Source organism: Pseudophryne corroboree, chromosome 3 (assembly GCF_028390025.1).
Source record: "Pseudophryne corroboree isolate aPseCor3 chromosome 3, aPseCor3.hap2, whole genome shotgun sequence".
NCBI classification, from domain to species: Eukaryota; Metazoa; Chordata; class Amphibia; order Anura; family Myobatrachidae; genus Pseudophryne; species Pseudophryne corroboree.
The window spans coordinates 129,161,265-129,186,916 of NC_086446.1; positions in this window are offsets into that span (position 1 = coordinate 129,161,265).

Consider the following 25,652-nt stretch of genomic DNA (forward strand, 5'->3'; position numbering starts at 1 on the left):
GATTCTGTGAGGAGACCTGCAAAACATGCACTGTGTGGGTTCCTGAGGGCCGAGTTTGAGAACCTGTGTTCCCAAAAAACACTCCTCAACATATAATATGTTAGCCTTGAGGAATACATGTGTGATGCACCATCATATTTAAGACACACAAACTTACTGTAATCAGGAATAATTTATTTCCTAATGTTTGATGCAGTAAACTTGATGATGTGTAAGTAAATACACAGTTTGCCACATATATACATTATTATACACATTCTTTGATTTTTGTTCAAAAAGTACATATTTGTTTGTTTCAGCATCATGTGTAATAACATTCTTACTAATTTTTAACACACAAATTGTTATGGAAAGAAAAGAAGACTCTTGTTTGGGGGCACTCTTAATTGTATTATACCTGTACAGGAAAATACTGTTATCATTAAAATATAACTTTTATTATTAAAATATCTAAGATTGTGTGTAATTTTTTGGATAAATACCATAAACATTAAAAACAGAAAATGCAGCAGTGAAATCATGCCCTGCAATTTAGTTGGCTATAAAGTTATTCCCAAAGTGGGTATTTTATAGGCTATGAGAGCCCAAAAATATTGATATCCACACGCCTATCATCATTAGGACCTATACTGGTAATAAAGTATATTGTTCAATCTAAAAATCCTAAAAAAGGCACTGATTAGTATTGGACAAAAATTTCCATTAATACCAATATCTTAAAGTATCAAAGATAAACATAGCACTGACTGTTATGGTTTTCTCCTTCCCTATTAATTAATAGCTCTTAACCCGGCCATCAATCTTTGTTGTGCAAAAACCAGTAGTGAGCAGCCCAATCTCTATAGCAGTCACACGTATGGAGATTTTTAAATCATAGGGTAAACTGTAATAAGCCAATTTATTCAAAGTCAAAGTTGTATAGGTGTGTTTCAACTATTTTACACATGAAGAGTCCTGTATTAGGTTGCAACCGCAAATTTAGGAGAGAGGACACATAATGGTATTACTACTGACATTAAACATTGTAACAAATTGATTAATTAATTAATATTATTGTTAATATAGCTTTCAGCAGATTAACCCAGATGTCCACAATTTAGCTGATAGAAATGTTGCAACTTGATCTGTGTATTCAGTACAATGTTGCGAGCTTATACTGAGGCCACACATCAGCTGCAAAGTATTGTGTTACAACACCAGGCTAGAGAGAGAACAAAATACACTGTGCTCTATATAGAAGGATACAATGTGCCTTTGTTGCTGCAAAAGCCGGTATAAATATTCAATCACATCTACAGGATGCAAGTTTCTCATACCAGAAAACCACAGTGTAACAATTTAGCCTCCTCATCTGAGTCATGTGTGATCTAGACATTCGTAATCACAGTTAGGCATGTGGAATAAGGCAATTAAACTAATCCATACTAGATGTGAGGACCTGTATAAGTCATTAATAACATTTACGGGAGGGAAGCTTCCACATACCGGATAGACACAGTGTAATGATTGTGCTTCCTCAAATGCACGTAACCACAGAGAAACACACATTGAATAGATAAATGTAACAGTTTAAACTAGTTAAGCCATACTATATATGGTCAACCTGCATATTCACAATAACATATATATATATATATATATATATATATATGTGTTGAAGGTTCACCATACTTTGGAATTGACTAGACACGGGAGAAAGAGGAAACCAGTGAACTAGTCCTGCAACTTCTGCTGTCATTCCATCTTGATTTACCTGTGCCTATGGTAATCAGCGGATGGAAAATGAGAGAGTGGCCGGGTAATCCACTGATTGGGAAGGAAGGAAAGTGCCTTTCTACTGTTCCGGTTAGAGCGCATACGGCTACCTGGTGTCAGAGGACACTGCAGGGAGCCGCAGCGCAATGCAGGAATGAGAGCGGGCCGAATAGATTGGTGCCTATGTCAGGAATAAGTAAATAGAAAAAACCTGTATCGCGGGCGTGTGGGCTCACAAGCCTCCCACTAGCAGCGGCATCAGCTCCGATTCAGCTGTGGATTGGATTGAATAACGCGTTTCACCCGTAAGCTTGTTCACATCCTATCACCTGCAGCGTCCACAGCACACCACTATCACTAGCTATATATAGCAAACCCTTAATAGTCAGTAATCATAAAAGAATTAGATTGACAGATACGTAAGCCACTAGGAAACCTAAAAAGGCCTTTTAAGAATCAAAGGTCACACCTGCAAATTTACTGCAAAATTACTCTGTCCCGAAAGAGAAACAATACCATATAAACATATAAGCATATGCACGTGTGCATCCATTCTCAAACAGTCCCAGTGTGCCACACTGTTTAAGGGCTAATTATATTATTTAAGTTGATTCATTCAACAGCTATTTATGGCCATATCATTAATATATAATATACAACTATATGATTATTAAGCCCTAGGTAACCCACCATAAAATACAAATTACAAACATGAGTGGACTGCCTGTAGGAGACCAATAAAGACAACGTGTGAGTTAATAAATTTATTCACAAAGGGACTGTGCATATATATATATATATATATATATATACATACACACACATACATACATACATACACATACCATACATATATATGCATATATATATATACACACACACACACACACACACATGCACACATACATGCGTACACTCACATACATATACATTTTGGAAAAAAATGAGAAATGGAAAATATTAGGATCAAGAAGATATTAAAGTGAAATATTTTTATTTTAATTATTTTCATTATTTTCAATTTTTTATATTTTTTGTTATTTTTTGTTATTCTTTCTATTAAGTATAGTAAAAAGAAAAGAAGAGGTTTAAGAAGGTAAAAAAGTAAAAAGCATTAAAAAGTGTGTGAAAAAAACTTTTATATGCACACCCATATACATGTACATATATACATAACCATATACCTCTCCCTGTGTGTATACATGCACATGCATACAAGCATGTACATGGGCATGCACCCACACACCTATAGACAAATAGGGCTAAACGTAGGGGGAGGCAGGGATTCATAGACAGTCGGTTAATGGAGAGGAGGAGGAAAAAGAAGAGGAAGAAGAGAGAGAGAGAGAGAGAGAGAGAGAGAGAAATAAGGTATTCTGGCCAATTTTTTGTCAAATTTGTGGATTAGTTTTAGGGGGAGAGAAAAGAGACAAAAGAAAAATCAACAAAAGAAAAAATCAAAACAAAAGATTGATTATAGGGGATATAATTGGTATGGGTATTATCCAGAAAAGGGCTGTAGTTGATGTGTTCATTGAGTCCGCCCGGAGTTAACGCATCCAATTCGAATGTCCAATGACTTTCACGTTTGAGTAACTCTCTAGTGAGATCTCCCCCCTAATGCCAAGGTGTACTGTCTCTAGGCCAAATGCTTTGAAAGTCTTCAGATCTCCCTTATGTTTAAAATGAAAATGTCTGGCCACAGTAGTCAATTGTCTTCCCCTGCTCATATCCAAAACAGCATTCCTCACTGTTCCAATGTGTTCAAGGATGCGCTGCTTTAGCATCCTCGTGGTCATTCCAATATATTTGGCACCACATTCACATAGGATACAGTAAACCACCCCAGTTGTTCGACAGTTGATGTAGTCCTTAATTTTGATATTATTGCCATATCTGTCCATGATTTCCTTTTTCCTAATCATAAACTGGCAGGCCTTGCATGATCCACATGCAAAAGAGCCTACCAGGGTGGGATTTTTAGGTTTGGTACTTTGGTGATCACGTAAATTTGGAGCTCTGCGCCAACTCATAGATACAGTTGGTCCGAGTTGTCCTGAGAGATCCGTATCAGCCAAAAGAACATGCCAATGCTTTTGAAGACTGTTCTTGATTAATTTCCATTCGCTGTTGAAGTTACTAATGAATCTCATTTCCTCCTTGTGTTTGACTGTAGTGTTGTTTCCGCCAAAAATTAGTGTTTCCCTATTAATATTTCTTAGGGAATGTTTCGCTCTCTTGATAGAATTATGGCTATATCCCCTCTCTAAGCCTCCGTGTGAGTTCATCACTCTGTTGTTGGAATATGCCGGCTTCAGAAAAACGCCTTTCGGTATATTCTCCACAGTTGGTGGAAAGTGATGACTCGTCTGGTGGAGTAACGTGTTAGTGGCTGTGGTTTTACGAAAAAGTTTAGTTTCTATCTGATCATGATTGTTCTTATAGATTTTTATATCCAGGAAGGAAATTTCAGTATCACTAATTTCATAAATCAATCTCAAATTTAAATTGTTGCAATTAAGTTTCTCAATAAACTGCAACAAAAGTTCTTGTCCTGCATCCCAAATTACAAAGATGTCATCGATATAGCGATACCACATGATCACGTGTTTTGTGAATTGTTCGTTATCGCCACTAAACACCAATTCTTTTTCCCACCATCCTAAATATAGATTAGCGTAGGTTGGCGCACATGCCGTGCCCATTGCCGTCCCTCTCACTTGCAGGAAGAATTTGTCATCAAAGGTAAAGAAATTATGATTCAGAACAAAGTGTAATAGCTCCAAAAGGAATTCCTGAAAGTCACCAAGTTCACTCATATTTCAGAAGTATTTCACTTCAGAGATACCAGCATTGTGATCAATGCTTGTGTATAAAGCCTCAAAATCCAGACTTACCAATAAGTAACCTTCTCCTAGATTGATGTCATGTATCTTTTTGAGGATATCTCTCGTATCCTGTATATAGGAGGGAAGACTTATTACCAGATCTCTTAAGTGTAGATCAAGGAATCGACTTGCCTTTTCGGATATACTGTATATTCCAGAGACTATTGGTCTCCCAGGTGGCATTTTGGGACCCTTATGTACCTTCGGCAGTAGGTATAGAGTAGGAGTTGTACGGTTCTCAGTCCAAAGATATTCATAATCGTGTTTGGATATGATTCCATTTGCACGAGAATCTTCCAGGATCCTTTTGTATTTACTTTTTATGTAATCCATAGGATTAAGTAGTAGATGTTTATAACAGTTGTTATCATGGAGTTGTCTATAGGCCTCTTTCATGTATTGTTCTTTGGGCCAGATCACCACATTACCACCCTTATCGGATGGCTTAATGGTTCCGTCATTCCAGCTCCTAATGTTTTTTAGACACTCCCATTCTTCTCTACTAAGATTTCTATCCACTTTATATAAATGTCGATTTGCATATAAAGTGTCAAATTCCTTGGATACCAAGTTAGTAAAAACCTTAATCTCTGGACAAATAGCCTCAGGTGGAAAAAATGTCGATTTCTTTCTACAAATAGGTTTACTTCTGCTTGGATATGTGATTGTCACATCCTCAGATTCCTCATTCAATTCCTCTAGGGCGGCCAATGCTGTAGATTCTTGTTCCGTGAGATCTTCCCCAGCTGTTGCCTCGAGATCATCTTTTCTAGTTGTAAAAAACTTTTTCATAAGAAGTTTACGCTCAAAAAGCTTGAGGTCTTTTTCTAATGAGAAGCGATCAAAGTTGATAGTTGGTGAGAAAGACAGACCTCTACTAAGAACATTCTCCTCTAATGCTGTTAAATCATGATCAGACAAATTAATTATCTTGAGACTATCCATCATAAGCCCTTCCGTGCCCAAATTGGATATCTGTTGGGGGATGGGGAGCCCCATCTTGCTCTTCCTCTTCTTCGAGGACCGCCTTGTCTTCCTCTTGTTTCCTGATGTCCACCCTTGGCACCCTTTGGGTTCTCTAAAAAAAACCCTATTCTTGATATTAGAGTCTCTTTGTCTATTGAAAAATTGTGTATCATTGGTATCTTCACCAGACGAGTCGGCTTCTGATGATGAATATCCATAAGTTTCTTGTGTACCCTTATTATAGTCTCTTCTTTGTATGTTTCTCCACACAAAGACTTGTCCCGTGGCAAAGTCTTTTTTTGTCTCTAAGGAATTTACCCCTCTTATGGTCAATAATGGTTTGTTCGTATTTTTCAAGATCAGTTTTATTCTGTTCAAAGGTTTTTTGAAACTGAACATCCGTTTCCCATTGTTCCAGGGTTTTTCCCAATGATTCAATTTCTTTTTCACATTCATCTAATAATAGATTATCATGTTTCAATAGAATGTTCATTAGCTCATGTGAACATTTAAGCAAGCAAGCTTCCCATTCATTCTTGAGTGTTTCAGTTGCCAAGGGAAATGCTTGAAACACTTTGGGCCTCAGACCTCTAGGATAAATCCGTTGTTTCTGGTAATTCTCCAGGGTAGTGATATCCCATCCGACTCGTATTTGTTTTTGTAATGTATATTTCAATTTACGAAAATCCTCTTCCCACTTAACATTGCTTGTCACCTGTTCTATTTCATTCGGGAAAATTAAGTTGATGTTTTCCTTAGTCTTACGTCTCACAACCAATTCATTTTTTAGACTGAAACTAGTCATAATGTCAAGATAAGTTGAGTGGTGTACATAAAGCGTTCAATTTATAAACAATCTCTTTAAATATATTAACAAGTCATTATCCCTGAACAGGTATAGATAAATCAATAAAAAAGGTAATTATGTATATATCAAGGATTATATTGTTAGAGATAAAGTAAGATCTGTGCTGGGTCTCAGAGACTAGCAATGTGCTAGTAAATATTATCAAAGGATAGAAAGCGGCGAGACAAACCGCACTAGATCGCTCCCGTCTCTAAAGAAATCCTCCTAAGAGAGGAGGAAAGTTTCAACAGGAGACTGATTTAAATTCAAAAATAACCAACTACCATAGTATTTGAAAAAAAGAATACAGGAAATCTTTGAATTAATTCATTGGTTGGCGGTGCTCCCCAGAGTCAGAAACAGCACAAATTGTTATGGAAAGAAAAGAAGACTCTTGTTTGGGGGCGCTCTTAATTGTATTATACCTGTACAGGAAAATACTGTTATCAATAAAATATAACTTTTATTATTACATTAAAAATATCTAAGATTGTGTGTAATTTTTTGGATAAATACCATAAACATTAAAAACAGAAAATGCAGCAGTGAAATCATGCCATGCAATTTAGTTGGCTATAAAGTTATTCCCAAAGTGGGTATTTTATAGGCTATGAGAGCCCAAAAATATTGACATCCACACGCCTATCATCATTAGGACCTATACTGGTAATAAAGTATATTGTTCAATCTAAAACTCCTAAAAAAGGCACTGATTAGTACTGGACAAAAATTACCATTAATACCAATATCTTAAAGTATCAAAGATAAACATAGCACTGACTGTTATGGTTTCCTCCTTCCCTATTAATTAATAGCTCTTAACCCGGCCATCTTTGTTGTGCAAAAACCGGTAGTGAGCAGCCCAATCTCTATAGCAGTCACACGTATGGAGATTTTTAAATCATAGGGTAAACTGTAATAAGCCAATTTATTCAAAGTCAAAGTTGTATAGGTGTGTTTCAACTATTTTACACATGAAGAGTCCTGTATTAGGTTGCAACCGCAAATTTAGGAGAGAGGACACATAATGGTATTACTACTGACATTAAACATTGTAACAAATTGATTAATTAATTAATATTATTGTTAATATAGCTGTCAGCAGATTAACCCAGATGTCCACAATTTAGCTGATAGAAATGTTGCAACTTGATCTGTGTATTCAGTACAATGTTGCGAGCTTATACTGAGGCCACACATCAGCTGCAAAGTATTGTGTTACAACACCAGGCTAGAGAGAGAACAAAATACACTGTGCTCTATATAGAAGGATACAATGTGCCTTTGTTGTTGCAAAAGCCGGTATAAATATTCAATCACATCTACAGGATGCAAGTTTCTCATACCAGAAAACCACAGTGTAACAATTTAGCCTCCTCATCTGAGTCATGTGTGATCTAGACATTCGTAATCACAGTTAGGCATGTGGAATAAGGCAATTAAACTAATCCATACTAGATGTGAGGACCTGTATAAGTCATTAATAACATTTACGGGAGGGAAGCTTCCACATACCGGATAGACACAGTGTAATGATTGTGCTTCCTCAAATGCACGTAATCACAGAGAAACACACATTGAATAGATAAATGTAACAGTTTAAACTAGTTAAACCATACTATATATGGTCAACCTGCATATTCACAATAACATATATATATATATATATATATATATATATATATATGTGTGTTGAAGGTTCACCATACTTTGGAATTGACTAGACACGGGAGAAAGAGGAAACCAGTGAATTAGTCCTGCAACTTCTGCTGTCATTCCATCTTGATTTACCTGCACCTATGGTAATCAGCGGATGGAAGATGAGAGAGTGGCCGGGTAATACATTGATTGGGAAGGAAGGAAAGTGCCTTTCTACTGTTCCGGTTAGAGCGCATTAAGTCTGGATAAGTGATCGTAAACATGCAGTGCTAATTTCTTACAAGCCCACATAATCCATTTAGTATTTCACTTTATCATTGTGTGTAACGTCCTAATGCACAGGTTCACAAACTCGGCCCTCAGGACCACACACAGTGCATGTTTTTCACGTAACCCAGTAGAAGCACAGGTGTATGAATTACTCACAGACATATGTTAAAAGGTTCACAGGTGGAGCAAATTATGTAACTTGTGATTCTGTGAGGAGACCTGCAAAACATGCACTGTGTGGGTTCCTGAGGGCAGAGTTTGAGAACCTGTGTTCCCAAAAAACACTCCTCAACATATAATATGTTAGCCTTGAGGAATACATGTGTCCCTATGTGTGATGCACCATCATATTTAAGACACACAAACTTACTGTAATCAGGAATAATTTATTTCCTAATGTTTGATGCAGTAAACTTGATGTGTAAGTAAATACACAGTTTGCCACATATATACATTATTATACACATTCTTTGATTTTTGTTTAAAAAGTACATATTTGTTTGTTTCAGCATCATGTGTAATAACATTCTTACAAATTTTTAACACACACAAACATGTCCCAACAATACTGACATTCATTTTGTCAATGTTTTATAAAAAATTCAAAGCCAACATATTAAAACTTTTTTACGCAACTCAATTGTGTTCTTCTTGTAATGTTGTATAGAGAAGAAAGGTAAAATATGTATCAATAACATTATAATTTGGATTGTCTGCAGGAAAAGAGAATGATTGGAATCTAGAAAGAGTAATGATTAGAAAAAAAATCAAGTGGTCAGTTTACTTCCTGCTAAAGACATTCTGCCTGGCTGCCAATTATTGTGTCTGCAGGAAAAGAGAATGATTGGAATCTAGAAAGAGTAATGATTAGAAAAAAATCAAGTGGTCAGTTTACTTCCTGCTAACATGTATGTGCGGCTCCATCAACATTTCCCTCCTCCAATACAAACAAAATGGTAAAGAATAAATGTACGTACAAATTTTATGTTGTTGTTTGTATCACTTATAATTAATGATGTTGTAAAAATTGTCATGGAGCTAAGTGTTATATATTTTTTGCCATATATTTTTTGCCAAACATACACTTACTAACTATTTTGAGTTACTTATCACAAATGTCTAACTTGTATTTTTTTACGTTTATTGTGGTGGCTGCTTGTTCTGCCCTTTGCCTTTAGCACTGTCATGTTGTCGTGCTCTGGTGCAGCGTCTTGGTGGTGATGAGACTGGCATGATATTTGGAGTAGTTGTACCAGAACTGCTGCTTGTTTGCTGTTGGTGCATGCATCTGAGTGTTTCATTCAGGTTAGTGAGGGTGGCATTGAATTCACGTGTAGCAGCATTTTGATGGTCTACTATGCTGAATAAACTTTCATTAATCTTTTGATTGTTTTGAAAAATGTTCATATAACTTTGCTGTTGTCTGTGCTGTTCTTCCATTAGTCTGTGCTGTTCTTCTATTGGTCTGTGCTGTTCTTCCATTATGCGCTGTAAGTTGCCCATGACCTGTGTAATGTCTGTACGCATGAGTTCCATGGTATTGCCTATTCTGGTTGTTTGTTCATTTTTCTACTCAGATTTCTTGATATTCTTCTGAGGTGAGATGGTAGGCTTGCAAACATCTGTGTCTGCCTACACAGGCAATCTTCATTAGTGGCCTGCTGTCTAGCCCAAATGGATCAAAACACCTGGTCAGGGCCTTGTGTTCCTGGTGTTGTTGGGCTGTGTTGTGGTGGTGGTGTGCTTTGCTGTGGTGGTGTACTCACAGGTGCTGGGGGGCTCATTCCTTGCCTTAATGGCTGCATTTCTAAGATTTTTGTCTCCTGTTGTTGCGGAGGGATGCTGTTCCCAGGACTAGAAGCTGAAATGTTAAAGAAATCTCCGTTAGCTATCCATATGTTTGAGAAATGTAAACAAATCACTACACATGGAACACGTCATTCACTGTTGCTTTCAACTATTCTGCCTAGCAACATCATCACTCATAGCTTAAATACATATGTATGCCTGTTTGTGGCAAATGTGTCTGGTTACTTAATTGTGAAAGCAAACACTTTAGTTTTATTGTAGCTCACACATTCTCCACCATAAAAACACATTGGAATACATAATATGTTACCTTTATAGCTTTGATCAAACAAACATAGTAATGTTTTTATATGTATTTTGCAATGTTATCTCAAACACACATGTGAAATTTAGAAAAACAACCTTACTTTTTTGCAATAAAAAAACATGCTTTTTTGTTGCAGCATCTTACACACAATGTCATACTGTATGGCTCAAGTGGACATACATATATTTACTGGATGTGGACAAGGCCATTTAGCTTGGATTCCATTTCAGCTTTTACTTACTGCGGTAAGTATTTAAGTTTTTGATGTGTTTTGACTTAATGCGGTTATGAAATATTTTGATTACGTTCTGAAATTTTTCGCATTTATTTCAGTTTGATACTCACAATCAAGATGAGGGGAGTGTGGATGACGTCTTGGAAGTGTGTCCAAATTTTGGAGTGGGGGGACAGAACATACGGACGATAATCTTCGTGGCGGGGTAGCCTGCTGTGTTTGGGCCGGGACATACGACCTTGCTTTCTTTTCGGCCACAGGTGTTTTGTGGTGATGTCTTACAGAAGTGCCACTTCTGCTGCTCCATACTTCTTTTGATGGACCTTTTAATGAAAGTGCAATTTTGTTATGGCCATTCCTTTACAAGCATACCCTATACTACAATGGACACTTTACCTGCTTCCGCAGCGTTATCATCATCAGATGTGATAGGAGTTACTGGCCGGCGAGTAGTACTGCTTTTTTCTAACACTGTATAAAAATAAAATAAAAAAATAATTCATGCTATTGTGTATACATCCACCCATTATGCTTATAAACATTTATTCTTTTAGAAATGCTTGGTTTTTTTTTTTTTAAAACATAAGGACCGGAAAAACAAAAATAAAAAACATAAAACAACAAACATTGTCCAATAGACATACGCACTATGGCAAAATCAACACAGGAAAACATGTACAGGACACTGACATAGGCCACAAGTAAAACAAACAAAAACACACACATCTTCATTTTGTATTGAAAGGATAAATATTACAGATGCAATATATAAATTGCTCTGTGATGTGGCACTCCAAAGACACATTACCACTATGTGAGCCAAAACATTTTTTTTTTAAATTACACTGCAGTGTGGTGTCACGGTACAAATACAAGCAAAAAATTATCAAAGAAATAGTGTTATTTTGATTAAAAATGTATCATTATCTAATAATGACATTACACATGTAAGTGGTTTCCAGACCACTTTCCACTACTCCAGCCTCTAACATGACAACCACTGTTTCTTAAACATTGCACATGGATCACTTAAATATAAAACATAGTTACAATTTTTATTTAAAAAACGCCCAAAAGGAAAACATTATTGCAGGACAATTCAGAAACACACCAAGTCCAAACTACACATGCAAAATATCTTTCAGAAAAACACATGACATACAATAAAGTAAGATGTTACATTGGCTTTTGTATAAAACATTAACCAAAACAATGTATTGGCTGACACACACTTGAAGATGGGAGTAATATGCAACGTCACATGACACACATTTAAAAAAACAAAACAAAACAAACATAGAATGTAAATGCAAAAACACATGCTCACCATTCTTCCTGGGCCGATCTGAATCCCGGACATGGGTTGCAGAGACAACTTCAGGAGGTATTACACTCCACATGGGCTCATCATACTCCAGATATCTTGCAATATAGGGCTGCCCACCACCGGTTTTCCGAGCCTCCTTGGCCTCCTTGGCCATGTTGGACTTGACACGTCGCTTTATGTCATAGTACCGTTTGCGGCACGTGTCCTCCGTCCGCTTGACCACCCCCTCACTATTGACAGCAGCAACAACTTTCGCACACAGCACCATCTTCCTCCTCCGTGTTGGCACCTTGGCGGACTCAGGGCCAAATAGCTGCCTCTGATACTTCATCAGCTCACGCACCAATGCCACATTTTCAGCAAAACTAAACTTTACATTCCGCCCAGTCTTAGTAGTGGTGCGTGGCTGCGGAGCACTCTGACTGTCACTATCACTTGAGGCTGCTGCAGCAACCTCACCCACCTCCTCCACCTCACTAACCTCACTAACACTCACCTCCTCCACCTGACCGACCTCCTCCCCCTCACTCACACCCTCCACCTCACCCACCTCTAAGTCAAACATGTGTGTCTAAACAGTTAACACAGAAAAAACAAAACAAACAACAGACTCCTCCACTACCACTACACAACTCACACACACACACACACACACACACACACACACACACACACACACACACACACACTGACAAGGGACTATAAAGAAAAATAACTTGGACTAAAAATTAGACAAAACCACAAAATACAAGACAACAAGAATGACAAGACGACTTTCAAACACAATACCACACTCAGAAATCGCTACCAACACTCCTCACCAAACCACAAATTCACCTACATCCACAGCACAACCTCCCTCCTCCTCACCACTAACTAAACCCACGAGGTGCGGACGGTTTGGGGTGTATTTATATGGTTGCGCACAGACACTCCTACCATCTGAAGCACAACCAATCACGAACGGGGATGAAAATAGAAACTGAAAGTGAAAATGCGGCAGCGGGGAAAAAAACCCTGCCGCGTTTAACTTAGGGAAAAAAACAGCAAATACAACAAAAACACGTACGCAAACGACAATGACGGCCGTAAATGTGCCAAAAAAACCCAACTGGCATCGACATCGGAAAACATGACAACCATAAAGTCGACTGCTTCGTAACTTTGCGTATATGGATTCAAAAAGTTGCATGAAAATGCACCCGATACAAAACGAGTTTAAACACTACACAAACCGACTCAAACACGAATATTAGTAAATATTGCCCAAGGAGGGGAAACATATGTGAGTGCTAGTATATGTGGATATCACCTGTCGACTATGTGTGCCATTAACTGGAGGTTGCAGAGATGAAGATAAGAAACACATATAAAAATACATTCACATAAACACTTTGGGTAGGGCTGACGTCTTTTCCGGTTGGATGTATCTGGGCAGACGGGGAGACAGAGAAAAATGGGTGAAAGAAACAGGCCATGAAATTCATTTTTACATTCCTTATCATATCACAGTTTCTATTGAGGGATCATAAATTAAATCTGCTGCAGTAACAGCGCCCTCGCTCCTTAGACTCATCAAATTTGTGCTGCGCTTGCGCCGCATTAGAATTCGAACACACCTGAATATCAGACCAATAATTATGATGACTCCCAGGATACAAAGGAGAAACTTCCCCACACTCATAATGACATTTTGAGCCCACTCTCCTAACCCTGAGAACCATTTGCGCGGGTTCAACCATGAGACCCAGCCGGTCAGTTCATTACCCACAGTCGTTAAGGTAAGATTGTGCTTCCTCCTAAACTCCCACTTCAACTGTAAGATCTCGTCCATCTTCTGATCGATGATCTCCGTGGGGTCGTCAGTGCTGTTCGTAATATACGTACAGCACTACACACCATATTGAGTTGCCAGGATAACACAGTACCCACCTGTCACGGCTATGACGTAATTAAGGACCATCCTGTGCTGGATCAGTTCCTTCTTGTAGGCTTGTAACTCCCTTCCCATATACCTGAAGGTGTCATCATACATCTCGGTGATATTATCTATCAAGTTCGTTAGCGCATGCATGTACCTATAATTTATAGTTCCTCTGGCAGTACGGGTGATGTCTAATGCGAGAAGGAACTGAATCCCGGTGGATTTGTGGATCAAATCAGAGGCTTCGTGCTCTGCTCTATCTATGAGGTGTCTCTTGATGATCATAGGTGTGCACAGGGGGGGTGCCTGGTGCGCACAGGCACCCCCTAATTTCTAGCACACGATCTCACATGCCTGAGCAGCGCTAGCCGAGCAGGCTGATTACTGTCCCCTCTGCGCTGCACCCTGTCAGAACTGCATTACTGACCGGACGCCTGGGTTAATCAAGGGTGCCACTGCCACCGGCTTTCAAACTCCCGGCTCCACCTCCATGTACAAAAACAGCATGATGTGACGTGATTACGTCATGCTGCTCGCACGCCCACCCGCCACACACCCACCTCTTTCCTTCTATGCTATGCCAACGCCAGCCACTGATGAGGATCAGCATGCAGCCAGTGTTCCTCTTAGGAAGACAAATTCAATACTGGCAGGCGGTCGGCAGCAACATTGACATGTCACTCGTTTTTCCAGCAGCGGCAGTACTAGTCTGCGACTGTCAGTGAGTGACTAACTTGTAAGTAAGCTGCTGCATCTTGCAGGGGAAAGAGAGGGGGAGCCAGACCAGGCTGAGGAGGAGCAGTGTAATTGCAGTGCCATCAGGCGTGTTTGTTTGGTGCACACCACAACATCTGACAATGGGGGTCATTCCGAGTTGTTCGCTCGCTAGCAGATTTTAGCAGCATTGCACACGCTAGGCCGCCGCCCTCTGGGAGTGTATCTTAGTTTAGCAGAATTGCGAACGAAAGATTAGCAGAATTGCGAATAGAAAATTCTTAGCAGTTTCTGAGTAGCTCGAGACTTACTCCTACACTGCGATCAGCTCAGCCCGTTTCGTTCCTGGTTTGACGTCACAAACACGCTCTGCGTTCGGCCAGCCACTCCAACGTTTCTCCAGACACTCCCGCGTTTTATCCTGGCACGCCTGCGTTTTTCCGCACACTCCTAGAAAACGGTCAGTTTCCGCCCAGAAACACCCACTTCCTGTTATTCACACTCCGATCACTTCAACTATGGAAATTCTTCGGTCGGACGCGAGTAAATCTACTATTTTATAATGCGTTGACCATCAATAGATGGTGCTAGACACGCCCAAAAGGCGGTGCTAGACACACCCCTCCGACGGTGCACCCCCTAATAAAATGTGCTGCGCACGCCTATGTTGATGATGTGTTCATAGTGAGTATGAGTATAAGGAGTCTGAGCACTGCGGTGAACGTCTTTCATTTTATCGTGGGTTATGGTCATGACCTCCGGTAGTACTCTCCCAATATAACACAATCCCTCAGAGCTCAGGGCAAGCCACTTGTACGCTTTCCTCCCACATATGAAATAGGCATCATCTGGGAGAACATAGGGGACAAAATGTAACATCACCATATTGCAAACTTTCCAGGTAAAGAAACCAATCCCTAGTTCTCTCATTTGTTCAGTACAAGTATCGGGCTGGATGATATGGGCACAATACCCTGACGATACTTTCCCAACCCACATGGTCTTGCCTCCACGTGCATACCTATACCGAAAATACCCCCCACTGTTGGCTATCTGGCGTACAAGTTCAGAGTCAATAGGAATCCTATCAGCTCTGTGTGAAAAAGTCATTGTCTGGTTATTCCAAGTCACTTCCCAATTTAAGGGTTTTCGGTAATTGGAAATATTAAAACACAATAAGGACCTGTCTACATGATACTGGTGGAGCTTCAAGCTAGGGGGCCTGGAGATATTGAATTTCTTGTCCACCGGTCTCACCCCGTAATTCGAGTACCTCATCTATTGCTAAAGGGTATGGTACTAATCCTGACTTACTCTGACCTTGAGGTACCTGTGAGCATACCCAACATTCTATCTGGTTTAAGACCTTACCCACTAATGAGTGGTAATCACTCAACGGATGTCGGTCCATGTCGATATCAATGATGGACTGACATCTCTAGATGCACCCGTCTTCGACTATGTTCTCACAATTCCTACAAATACAATATTCATCAGACAATAACCCTTCACATTGCCTCCGAGCTCCATGACTTCCAGAGCGCTTACTGATACCAGCCTTTACTCGAGTGATGTGCTGCTCCTGAGATCCTACAAATTCGTACTCGCCATCAGAACCTACTCCAGATCCCCGCTCGACCTCTCTGGGACACTCACCAAAACAAATTGTCCTGATAAAAAACAGAATTACTAGTAGGACTCGAAACGCAGTCTCTTGTGATAGATCCATTTCGTTAGGGGAAAGAAGGAAAATAAGGAGGAGAAAAAGAAAGGAAAATGCAGGGGGGGTGAAAAAAGAAAATGGTGTGACAACCGTCCTTGATCTTGTTGCTCTCCACGCTCAGGTGCCTTTCAACAGTCCTGTCTCTCAACTTTCCCGGAACAAACACTCTAGTGATACGAGATTCTCTTCACCTTGCTTTTTGTTACGAGTCCTCTCCGGGTCAGCGACCTTCTTGCAGTGGGATGAGTGGACCCAAGTCTCTCTTTCGGCGACCTTTAGTGCTGTCATGCTGGTTAACAAGACTTGGTATGGTCCTTCCCACCTGTCTATGAGGCAACCTGAGCGTAAGAAATTTTGAATCATCACATAATCCCCAGGCTCAATGTCATGACAATTACTGTTCGGTAGGTCAGGAATCACCAGCTTTAGATTTCTCAGCTGCTGGCTCATCCCAACCAAATATTTCACAGTCACTTCATTATTGCATTTCAAATCATCCTGGGGGTCTATCATTACATGAGGTTGTCGAACAAAAAGAATTTCAAAGGGTGATAAGTTAAGTGGAGACCTGGGAGTGGTTCTGATGCTGTACAACACTAGTGGCAAAGCTTCTGGCCACAGCAATCCGGTTTCAGCCATCACTTTGCTCAGCTTGTTCTTAATAGTGCTGTTCACTCTCTCTACCTTTGCACTCGCCTGTGGCCAGTACGGAGTATGCAGCTTGCTATTAATTCCCATCAGTTTGCACATGACCTGAAAGACTTCACCTGTAAAATGGGTACCCCTATCACTTTCAATCATTCTAGGGATACTATATCTACACACAAATTCCTGCACAATTTTTTTTGCAGTGAACGTAGCAATATTTGTGGCAGCAGGGAACGCTTCTACCCAGTTGAAAAATACATCAATACATACTAACACATATTTCAAATTCCTACAGGGTGGTAACTGTATGAAGTCGATTTGTATTACCTGAAAAGGTCCGTCTGTCGGAGGGATGTGGGATGGCTCTGTTGGTATTGTCTTACCAATATTCTTCCTCAAGCAAGTAAAACATGTCTCTCTTACCTGCATGAGAAGGGAATCCTGGCACACACCAGTAGGCTCTTACCAGCTTGCACATACCCTCTTTGCCCAGATGAGTCATACCGTGTGCCGCCTCAGCTAGACTTGGAAGATATGCTCTGGGGGCCACTGGCTTACCATGTCCACCTGCCCAAAGTCCAGAGGACTCCTGGCCATACCCCTTTGACCTCCAGACCGCCTTTTCCTGTAGGGAACACAAATTTTGCATTTCAGTTTTAACTGTTGTGTGTTATCAGTTGTGTGAAGTAAACCGTCTCTGGATGAGAGAAAAGAGGGGAATAATAAATAAATAAATAAAAAAGAAAATGTCAGGTTTGGCATTCACCAACAGGCTGTCACACCATCATGCATATCGGTGTCTGTACACAGTCTCCCTTCACCAGTATTCTCATTCTCCACCCTTTGTGCATGACCAGGCACACTGCATTAATACTGGTGTCCTTGTGCTGGTGAGATATACTGGATTTTGGGCAGAACTCTGAAGGACCGAGTAGGCATGTAGCGTTTGAACTGTAATCAGGTCCATGTATTGTACCCTCCTGTCGGTGAACGTAAGAGATGAGAAGGAAACTTTGAAGAAAAATCACATAGAGGTTAGTAACAGATAAGTTTGTAGTGGGATGAGTGGACCCAAGTCTCTCTTTCGGCCACCCCTATTCATATGAGATCCGGAGATCCTGACCTCCTGGAAGACGCCGTCAAAAGAACACCACGAGGATCGGGGTTACAGGCGCCTGTAACACATCACGGCTCCGAGGAAGAAACACTAGCAGCTCACTGGATGATAGAGAAACAGACTCCCCAGCCCCATACGGGGTGAAGACACGTAAGCGCTCTTTCAATCAAATCTAACCCGATGCTGTAATATCCTAAGCGCTCTGCATCCACAGCATAAGCTACCGAACTAAAAAAAAAACACAAAGCAGGGAACATTGGAAATGGACTTTGCAGACATTTTATAGGACTTCCACCTTCAGCACAAACTTGCTTAACGATTTACCATACATGCATAAGACCGTTCTCCCTTATGTATTAAGCACATTGTATTAACTGTATCAACTGTATTGAATGCTGTTAACTAGTCATTGAGAGTGCGCTCATTTATTAAGATATATTTAAACACTGTATTATATTTTAACATAATGACAATTAGCTTATTAAACAATCTTTTATTCTAATTACAATTTTTACTCATTTATTCATCATACTCATTTGTGTGCATAATTATTTATATACTGTTTACGTTAATATCAATATATGATTGACATATATATGAATTCACAATAGGACACTTTTTTGCACAGAAAGAAAAACTTTAGTTTATTTTTATGAACATTATCCAGTAGCGCCAGAGGTTTGTCTTCCTTTCCCAGATCCTGTATACTTACTGTCATCAGCTTCTCCTCCTGTTGTTCTCTGCGCCTAGCAATATTCTTGTGGTGTTCCATTGCGCACTCTCTAAGACAAGCTACTGTGGCCCCTCTCCAATTTGGCAAAGCTGTTTGCACCCTGTCCCTTAATGTCTTATTGAGCCCATCCATTAGCACAGAGACAGCCACCTCCCTGTAATTTGCATCGTTCCCTGTATCCGATACCCCAATGTATCTATACGTTATTTGCAGAGCCCGATGGAAATATTCAGATGCCATTTAATTTTCTCTCTGTTTTATGGAGAAAATTCTTCTCCACTTAACAGTGGTGGGGAAATACAACTCTAGTTGCATGTTAATTCGTTCCACGTTCTCCTGATTGTTTTCGTCAGTCATAGGACCATCCGACTCTAATCTACAATCCGTGATCAATTTTTGGGTGTCAATATTAGGGGGAAGGCACGCTTTTAAAAGTATCCGCCAATCTTTGTTTGCCGGTTCATATGCATTACACAGACCTTTTACATACTTCTGACATCTGGCTAAATGCTTCTGGGGATCGTTGAATTCTGAAATGATTGACCGAAGTTCTGATCTGGACCACAGGCAATACATTGCATTATTCCTGGTGAGGATTACTCTCTGACTATCGGTTCCCCCATTGGGAGTTACTATTTCCAAGACAGGATGTAATCCTACCATTCCATTCCTAATCTGCTCACTGTGAGGTGTTAATGTCTCTGTGTAATGAACAGTCTCACACTTACCGATGTCTGAGATCTCACCAGTCCTTTCAATGGGGGATACTGTTACTGCTCTGACTGGTTGGACAAGCCCCACCTGAGTTTCCTGCAAGGTGACTGCCTGAATGAGAGCTGCGATTTGGCTGGGTCCTTCATCTTCCTGTGACCTATAACCTTTGAGAGACTTCAAAACAGGATACAACTTGCAATAGTTAGGATTAATACATTGCTCTTGTATTCTACTATCATTTACAGATATACCATTGATTGTAGCCATCTCTTCTCTTTCGACCTGTGTCGATAATGGTGTGTCCGTGCCCTCATTCCTGCTAGGTTTGGAACTTGCTTTGCAAGTTTGTTCCCTTTGCACCTCCCCCTCTTGTTGCCATAGGTTTAAACAATCGTTATGTCTGATCCTTTGTTTTCTGGATTTAATCATACATATTTTACTAACTACATTCTGCAGTACCTCTGGTTCAAAGCTGCCCACCCTAGGGAATGATACCCTATCTTTGTCAGTCATATGTACCCATTCGTCACAATAAACTTCAGTGTGTGGATCATATTTCCCACACATTATAAACCTCGCTGACCCCTTGGGCCGCGGCTCTCCAGCCTGAACCCTGGCTACCATACGTCTCTTACTTGAGCAACTGGCTCCCATAATTGTGGGCCTTTTCCCACAAACACCAAAATACTCAATGCGAAAGTTCTTAGAGCGCTTTCACCCACTCTCGCCCATGTTGGCCAGTACTGCGATACACTGTTAATAGTGGAAGGCAATGTACCCAACTTAGGGCCCCTAATTGGCTTATATTTACTTGAAGTTTTTAGGAGTGACTTACCCTTTCCAGTAAATATCTGCCGTTGGAGATTTTCCTGAGAGACCAGCGAAAACTCCCTATGCACTAGTACACAAATCATGCTTGCGTATGCTCTACACAGCGATAATGATACCGCGATTTTATGCAAAAGCTCGTAAAAGGGGTATCAAGTTGTGCTATGTATCGCACCCACAAACATGCGGTCCAATCGCACAGCGTATAGGTACTTGTTACCTATCCGCCCTACGACCACTGGAATCGAATCACAAGCTGCGAAACCTCAGCCGGAGCGTATCAAAAAACTACATGGGTCACAATTCCTTACCAAGCTCCTGTGCAAGTCTCCTCATGACTTGCATACTTTACTGTCTATACTAACGTGAGTCAGCCGCCTCACGCCGCCAAGCCTCCATTCACTTGGTGTACCAACGACGGGATCCCGAATTCCCGGGTTCAAATCCTCTCACTCCACTTTCAGCTCACACAAATACACAGCGTTTTTCTGTACAGAAAATTTCCACTCATTCTGATCGGCAGCTTTTACCCCAGAGGCAATACAGTTTAAACAAAAGTCTTATACTAATCTGCTTTTGAAACTGGATAGTTATTTGCTATTGTGTTTAAGGTATACTACCCCACCTTTTAATTGAACGAACTATCGTGTAATTTGAACTTAGCGTCCGCACTCTTATGCATTTTGCGTAAACACGTGACCGTGCGTGCCTTTTTTACGCTGCGTGCGCGGTCCTGTACTTTGTCTGGGCCACGTGTACAAAATGTGCTTCCGCAATAAAACAAATCACACAGTCTCTATAAATGTGAGCAATACTAACAATAAACGCTCACTTAACACAACCCACACTTGTTCTGTATAACCCTTTACGACTGTTTTTATAATTACTCCCTTAAATACATTTACTTCAAATTTATCTATATAGCAAACAAATGTATCTGATTTCACACAGATCTATAATGACTGCAATAATCTATAATTTAAATATGATTCAGATTGGATAGCTATCTTGCAGAACATACACTGATATACACATAATTATAATAATAATAATATTATTATATATATGTACCATTCACTGGCCTCCTATAAGACACCTTACCACTAATTTGCATATCAAAGATATTTGCTTTTCACTACTAAAAAAAGTAGTTCACAGGTTAATTTGCATTTCAATGGCTATACTCCCTAGTAAGCAGACTCTACAAGTCTTGGAAGAAAAGAAGAAGAAAAAAAAACCCCAAAACCTCTCTTTCCTTTTTTTTATCTGTGTGCAACCCCCCACTTGATGTAAGGTAATTACACACAGACAAGAAGGGAAAAAAAACACTTATCTCACCATTTAATCTCACTAGACCCAATTGAAACTATTGTAATTGACTATGGCATGGGTTAAATAAATGCATTGGTAACTCATAAATGGTGCTGGATGTGACAAAGGAAACTGATTGTTCTGAGCACACTGAAAATCAGCTATTTAGAAAGTGATTTTTCTAAAATGGCCACTGCTCCTCCCCCTTCCACATCCATGAGGTTTACACAAGACGGTGGACAGGCTATGTGGTTAGGCCAAAATGGAGGACAAACCATGCGTCTCCTTTCTCACAAAGAAATCACAAATTATACAAGCACCATAAGTTACACTTTAGGCCTGTGTTTAAAAAAAAAAAAGCTATATCAAGGCTATGCAGCAACTTTTAAATGTACTTTTAAATCTACTTAACAGATAAACAATCCAATCTGAATCAAGCACAATATGACTTATTTGAACTTTGTTTTGCAACAATATGTGAGAGGGTATGCAAAGTATAGGTACGCCCTGTGTGCCAAGAAAAATTACACAGATTTTTTTAAATAGCTTTTTTCCTGTTTACCTACGGGTTCTATCAGCACCTCTGCATACCAGACAGAGCAGACGCAATCTAACAGCACACAAATAGGGTTTTTAGAACATCCACCAACCAGGAAAAGGTTTAACATAGATATCCTTCCACCCTTTGCTGATAGATTAAAGTCTGCTATGACCTGCTACCTGTGAGCATGTGAAAACTGGATGAGCTCCCAATTGTAAACATCGATTTACATACAGGACTAAAAGCAACACTTTAAAAACACATTAAATACACTTTAAAATGGAGCCGCTGCGGCCGTTTGGGATCAACCTTAGCCTACGTACTTTTTACACTGTTATCGTACAAAGCCCCGTACCGTGTACGTACTTTGCGTACAAACACCGTGCTGGCCGTACAAAGTACACGCAGTGCATACACACCCAAAGACACGCCGTGAGCACTCTGCAGCTACACGTGTGACTGAAATACACTTATAACCTTAGCAGGGAAAAGAAACACGACACCAGATTGTATTTAGGATGCTGGGTTCCGACACACCAACATACAATTGCTGAAAGGGGGTTACAATAACAACAATACAATACAATAGAAAAATGGCTACAGTCAATGGTACATATGTTTTGGTTTTGCCTGCGCTTCCCGGCCCGGTCCTCAGTCATCAAGGTAGATGACCTTCAGAGTCTGTGTGGGACCGGGCATGCAGCTGGCTTTCTATACAATAGTCCAAAACCTATCACAATGGAAACTGTAATCTCTTTGTCCATTGGACACAGGGATGGTCATTTACAGTACAGGAGAGGTCATAGGATCGGTTTGAATAGGTGGGCGATGTCTGTTCCAGGTGCACTTGCAGATGGTTTCCTCTGGGTTCCCACCGCATACCAAGTGTACAGTAAATACAGTTAATATTTATATTCTGCTCTTGCGCATAACTATTTGCAGGAGCGTGCGATCTTCTGCAAACCAACACCGGAATATTGCCCTTAGTATACCCTACAGCTGGATACCAAACACCACCTTATAACCTAGTTCTGTCCCCTCCTATCCTGTAAAGGTGAATCCCTTTGTTCTTATACCATTTAAACATGTGTTACTCACTGGTGTGGTGCAGGGAGACTATGTGTACATTGTGCACTATTTGGATTAAATATGTAATGTGTTTTTATGGATTTTCCATGCGATTACAAACACTACCGTAATTACTCATACCACGCACTAAACGCAGGACCGCGGGAGCTACCATATGCAAATTGCGAATATGTGCACATATGGCAGAAAAAGTACGCGCACGGAGGCCATCTGTGTGTAGTTTGTACATGATGTATGTACTGCAATATTTTTAGACTTCGACAAACTGGACTGGATTTATACGGCAGTACCATTGGACTTATATGGCAGTACCACTGGAATTATACGGAGGTATCACTGGAACAGATTTATACGGCAGTACCACTGGATTTATAGGGCAGTACCACTTGATTTTTACTGCAGTACCTCTGGACTTAAACAGCAGTACCACTGAACTTATACTGCAGTATCACTAGAATTATATGGCAGTACCACTGGATTTATGCAGCAGTATCACTAGACTGGATTTATACGGCAATACCACTGGAATTATACGGCAGTACCGCTGGACATATACGACAGTATCACTGGATTTGTACGGCAGTATAAATGGAATTATATGGCAGTACCAGTGGATTTATATGGCATACCACTGGACTGGATTTATACGACAGTACCACTGGACTTATACGGCAGTACCACTGGACGTACACAGCAGTATCACTGGAATTATACGGTAATACCACTGGACTGGATTTATATGGCAGTACCACTGGACTGGATTTATACAGTAGTTCACTTGTCTTATACGGCAGTACCACTGGACATATACAGCAGTATCACTGGAATTATATGGCATACCACTGGACTGGATTTATATGACAGTACCACTGGATTTATACGGCAATACCACTGGACTTACACAGCAGTATCACTGGAATTATATGGTAGCACCACTGGACTGGATTTATATGGCAGTACCACTGGACTGGATTTATACAGTAGTATCACTTGACTTATATGGCAGTACCACTGGACATATACTGCAGTATCACTGGAATTATATGGCAGTACCACTGGACTTATACGGCAGTATCACTGGACGTAAACGGCAGTATCACTGGAATAATATTGCATTACCACTGTACTTATGCGGCAGTACCACTGGATTGGATTTATACTCCAGTACCACTGGAGTTATATGGCAGTACGACTGGACTGGACTTATACAGCAGTACCACTGGATTTATAGAGCAGTACCACTGAACATACATGGCAGTATCAATAGAATTATATGGCAGTACCACTGGACTAGATTTATATGGCAGTACCACTGGACTGGATTTATACAGCATTATCACTGGACTTATATGGCAGTACCACTGGACTTATATTGCAATACCACTGGACTGGATTTATATGGCAGTACCACTGGACTGGACTTATATGGCGGTACCACTGGACTGGATTTATATGGCAGCATCACTGGAATTATATGGCAGTACCACTGTACTTATACAGTAGTAGCGCTGGACTGGATTTATACGGCAGTACCACTGGACTTATACGGCAGTATCAATGGAATTATATGGCAGTACCACTGGACTTGTATGGCAGTACCACTGGACTGGATTTATACAGCATTATCACTGGATTTATAAAGCAATACCACTGGACATATATGGCAGGACCACTGGAATTATATGGCAGTACCACTGGACTTATATGGTGGTACCACTGGAATCGATTTATATGGCAGTACCACTGGACTGGATTTATATGGCAGCATCAGTGGAATTATATGGCAGTACCACTGGATATATACGGCAGTATCACTGGAATTATATGGCGGTACCACTGGACTGGTTTTATATGGCAGTACCATTGGACATATACGGCAGTAACACTGGACACATACGGCAGTAACACTGGACATATACGGCAGTACCACTGGACTTATATGGCAGTACAACTGGACTGGATTTGGCAGAACCACTGGATATATACGGCAGTACCACTGGACATATACGGCAGTAACGGTGGACTTATACGACAGTACCACTGAACTAGTACCACTAGACTTATACAGCAGTACCAATGGACTTATACGGCAGGATCACTGGACTGGATTTATACGGCAGTACCACTGGATTTATACGGCAGTACCAATGGACATATACGGCAGTATCATTGGACAGGATTTATACAGCAGTACCACTGGACTTATATGGCAGTATCACTGGAATTATATGGCAGTACCACTGGACT